The sequence below is a fragment of the Crocuta crocuta genome, unplaced genomic scaffold, assembly GCF_008692635.1.
Source record: "Crocuta crocuta isolate KB4526 unplaced genomic scaffold, BGI_CrCroc_1.0 scaffold1635, whole genome shotgun sequence".
NCBI classification, from domain to species: Eukaryota; Metazoa; Chordata; class Mammalia; order Carnivora; family Hyaenidae; genus Crocuta; species Crocuta crocuta.
The window spans coordinates 414,532-419,501 of NW_027528385.1; the positions used below are offsets into that span (position 1 = coordinate 414,532).

Sequence of the window (4,970 nt, forward strand, 5' to 3'; positions counted from 1 at the left end):
TACTTTACCTTTAATATATATAATATATATTAAATATATATACACACATATATATGTTATATATATGTATATTATTCACTCTGCCCACTAAGTATCCCTTAGTGACAAACTTACGATACCTTCTCTCACTGAAAGAAACCAAGGCTTTCTGGAGGAATGGCTGATTTCGTGGCTGCAAAAACAAAAGAATGAGAGGATTATGAGACATTTTGCCATACATACCAAATAGCAATTGCATCTTCAAAGACTATTAAGGTGATGTCAAGAGAACATAGAGGTCAACTAGAAGAGGCTCCTACTAGACACAGTGAGAAACTTTAGCTTTAATAGTAATATTTGCAATGGATTAAAACCCCTCCAACATGTTTAAATCCATGAGTTCTTGGGGTGCCTGGGTGACTCAGTCGGTTAGGCATCAGACTTCGGCGCAGGCCACGATCTTGCAGTTTGCAAGTTCAAGCCCCGCAACGGGCTCTGTGCTGACAGCCTGGAGCCTGCTTCGGACTCCGTCTCCCTCTCTCTCTGTCCCTCCCCTGCTCGTGGTCTGTCTCTCCTCTCTCCCTCAAAAATAAAAGGATACTAAAAAAATTAAAAATAAATACATAAGTCCATGAGTTCTTTATGCTATTAAAAATGGCAGGAATAAAAAGAAACCAATTCATTACCTTGAAAACTCATTAACAAAGGGAAGCAATCAATCATTGATCCTGCCTCTCCTTTATAAACTGTGCCACTTGGTAAATAAGGAGTCGATGAGGGCAAGTGTATCTTTATAAAAGTATTACAACCAGTAAGTGGGAAAGAAATGATAGAAGACTGTCCTTTGCAACTTCCATGAATGGAAAAAGACATTAAGTACATCGGGGACTCCTAAGGTAACAAAGAGACAAAGAAATGGGCATTGTACTCTTCCAACAGGCTTGATAAAGGCATCCAGTCAGAACATGATTCAGTCAGCAGTTTCAAGCCACCAATTACTAGAAAATACAGAGGACAAAAGAACATGCTGAATTGTACCATGAAGATGCAATCACCAAACTCTACATGGTAGGAAAATGTATAGATCAAATCACTAGTGTTCTTCAAGAGAAAAAAAGTTAGTGAAGGGGTAGAAGAGGAACGTAGAGATTTTTAGAAGATTTTAAAAGATTTAAAAGCACATCCAAAAATAATTAAATACCTATGGGTAAGAAAAAAATATTGAGGGGCACCTGGGTGGCTCAGTTGGTTGAGCATCCAACTTCAACTCAGGTCATGATCTCAGGGTTCGTGAGTTCCATCCAGCCCCATATTGGACTCTGTGCTGACAGCTCAGAGCCTGGAGTCTGCTTCAGACTCTGTGTCTCCCTCTCTCTGGGTCCTACCCCCACTTCACTCTGTCTCTGTCTCAAAAATAAATATTTTTTTTAATTTACTGGAAATACAATGTACAAACCAAATGTAGATTAAAGGAGAATTAGTAAACTGGAAAATCTATCCGAAGAAATTGCTCAGAATCCACTCTTTTAATCCACTCACCTATCAGTGGACATTTCGGTTGTTCTATTCCTTGGCTCGTATAAATAATGCTACAATGAACTTAGGGAGTATGTATCTCTTCAGATTAGTATTTTTGTTTCCTGTGAATAAATACCCAGAAGTGGAATTGCTGGATCAGGCAGTAGTTCTTGTTTAATTTTTTGAGCAAAGTGCACACTGTTTTCCATAGCGGCTGTACCAATTTACATTTCCACCAACATCCTCATGAATACCTGTTATTTCCTGTTTTGTTTTGTTTTGATACCAGCCCTTCCGACTGGTATGGGGTGATATCTTATTTTAATTTGCATTTCTCTGATGATTACTGATGTTGAGCATCTTTTCCTGTGTCTTTTGGCCATCATCATGCATCACAATATATGAAAGCGAAGTAAAGACTAAACGAGGTAGTCGAATGTATGTCCATTTCAAATTTCAGAATACAGCAGAATAATGGAAAGACAAAGAGATCTGAACAATATTCAAAAAATTACAGACCTTCCTCAACTTACAATGGGGTCATGTCCTGAGAAACCTGCAAGTTGAAAACATATTTAATACACTTAACCTCCCAATCATCATAGCTTAGCCTAGCATGCCGTAAACATTCCCAGAACACTTCCAGTAGCTTGTAGTTGGACAATGTCATCTAACAGAAAGCCAATTTTACAGTAAAGTAATGAATATTTCATGTAATTTTTTGAATACTGCAATGGGAATGAAAAAACAATGACAGTACAGATACAGAATGTCAGTGTGTTGTTCACCATTATAATTGCATGGCTGACTGGAGGCTGTGCTTGGTTCCATTGCCGAATAGCATGAAAGAATATTGCACATTGCTAGCCCATGAAAAGATCTAACTTCCAGGTATCATTTCTACTGAATACATAGATATCATTTTAATACCATCATAAAGTCAAAAAATTGTAAGTTGACCATTATAAGTCAGGGACAGTATGTACTTCAAGGATAATGACCCAGAATTATCTAGAATTGAAAAAGTGCTATAATATACAAACCCAAAGTTTGTATATATACAAAGTTATGTGTAGATACCTCTTAGTTGTGCTGTATACCAAAGACAAAATTAAAAAGCAACCAAACAGATTTATAAAAGAATATCAATTAGAATGAATATAGTCTTAATAGCAACCATGGAAACCAGAAGAAAGTGGAATATCTGCAATGTGCCAGAAAATAATTATAGATCTAGAATTACAAATCCAGTGAAATTAACTTCCAAAAATGCGGCGAAATAAAGACACTTTCAGGTAGACAGAAATCAAGACCATTTGACCACCAAAAACTCAGCAAAGGCATAGGCTTCAGGAAGAAAGAGACAATGCCAGAAAGCCTGAAATATTTGGTAAACAAAATGGTAAACACATAGAGATAAGCTTAAATACACCTGAAGTTAATCACAACAGTAATGCCATCTATGAGGTTAAAAACAGAAACGTTAAAACACTCAAAATATGGCTATCACAGTAGCATGTAAGTTGGAAATAGAGGTAAATGAAGCAAAAGGCATCCTAAAGGCTTTGTATCATTCAGGATAATGGTAAAATAGTTATTAACTCTAGATCATGGAAGTATGTATAAATAATTTCAAAGCTAACCACTAAAAGAATAGAGATATGCATAAATCTACTAAATCTGCAAAAAGAAATAAATGGAATGCAACATCAAATGGAAAGCTAAGGCTGAAAACTGCTTTGAGCAGTTTAGAATTAATAAATCAAGTAGCCTCTTGAGTTTTCCTGTGGGAACTCAGGATAGTTTCAGACCATTCGGAAAAAGCAAGTGGCACGGCGCCTGGGTGGCTCAGTCGGTTGAGCATCCGACTTCGACTCAGGTCATGATCTCATGGTTTGTGGGTTCCAGCCCCGCTTCGGGCTGTGTGCTGACAGCCCCCTCAAGGCTTGGAGCCTGTTTCAGATTCTGTGTCTCCCTCTCTCTCTGACCCTCCCGTGCTCACGCTGTCCTTCTCTCTCTCTCAGAAATAAATAAAACATTAAAAAAAAAGAAAAAGCAAGTGGCCGCCTTTTTGACAGGCTGAGATGAAAATGAAGGAATAATTCTTTATGCTTTCCTACTTGTCTCTATTATTTATGAACACTGGATACGTCCATTAATTATTACAATGTTTTATTTTTTAAATCTACACCCAATTTAAAAGTTCCAGGGGTAGGTACCACTCTACTCTAGTAGAGTGGCTGTTCTTCCCTCTTCTCAGGGTTCACTGTCCCTCTAACTACCTGAGCAATGCCACCGTGAGCACTGGTGGCTACTGATGTGCCTTGTGCCGGGGAATAGGGACTGCTTTTGTGCCCCAGCTCCGGCGTTCCCTTCGGATACTACAGGGAGACCACTTAGACCCGGTAACAGTGAGAAAGGATATTTTGTGATTGGAATTCAATGAAGATGATGCCAGAAATGCTTTCCATCCTCTGGTTCATAGCACGGGCTCTCACAATCAATCTGCTATTCCAATGGGAAACTTTCACCAACCGATTTTTTTCCATCCATTAAGCTGACTCCTTTTTAACGTCTTTTCTTCTTTTTAACGTCAACCAAATTATATGTTGTTTTGCTCAGTTTTACATTGTAATTTTCGTAAACTATTTGTTTTTAACTCCTGGCCCAGTGGGTTTTACCAAGGGGTTATTTCTTGAGTTCTAGAGAGCAACCATAAAATATCATTATAAATCTTTTGACTCTCTGACCAGTGGCATGCTGCAGTTGATAGTGCCTTTTGGTGCCTTCTAGGATTAAAGGTAATTCAGAAGAGGTCACTTGTATCTGCATCTTATTAGTTACCAACCATCCCCAGATTACAGTATAGATAAATCTGTTAGGTGTTTGGAACTCTACAGAAACAATGTCTTACCTAGCACTTGCTTCTTGGTCTGACTCTTATGTAACTATTATCCATATAACTATTATTGAATTATTATACATTTGAAATAAGTAGAAAATAATGCTAAAGATGATCATTTTCCCCAAACACCTTCAATACAGACATGGTCCTCAGTGCCCTGGACAACCAGCCTAGCCCTAGGCTCTGTCTCCTCCATTTTTTTTCCCCCAGGCCATTTGCACTGTGTCCTAACCTGACCACTGGCCCGAGGGAGGGTGTGGGAATGGGAGGACCTGCTCTGAAGGAGGGGCCACCGTGCACGGTGGGAAGGAGGTGTGTGGTCTCCACCCAAGGAAAGGGAGCTTATCTCTGGAGCTCCGCCCCGCCCTTTACAAGGAGTGGGAAAGGGTGAAAGGCAAGGGCAAGAGAAGCCCCGTTGGCCTTCCGGGCAGCCAGCCAGTGGGCAGACAAAGAGGCTGCAGTGGGCCAGGGCCCTCACTTCCTGGATCAGGAAGGAGAAAGTCAGTTCCCACAGGACGACCCCAAGAATCTAAAGACTGAGAGTAACCAAAGCCTTGGGCCAATTCCA

At 39.6% G+C, this 4,970-nt stretch overlaps 1 pseudogene; it reads right to left on the reverse strand.

The window, feature by feature from the left end:
• The window catches only part of LOC144223522 (osteoclast-stimulating factor 1 pseudogene), an 18,678-nt pseudogene extending 17,146 nt beyond the window's left edge, over nucleotides 1-1,532 (reverse strand).
• Between the last annotated feature and the right edge of the window lie 3,438 nt (nucleotides 1,533-4,970).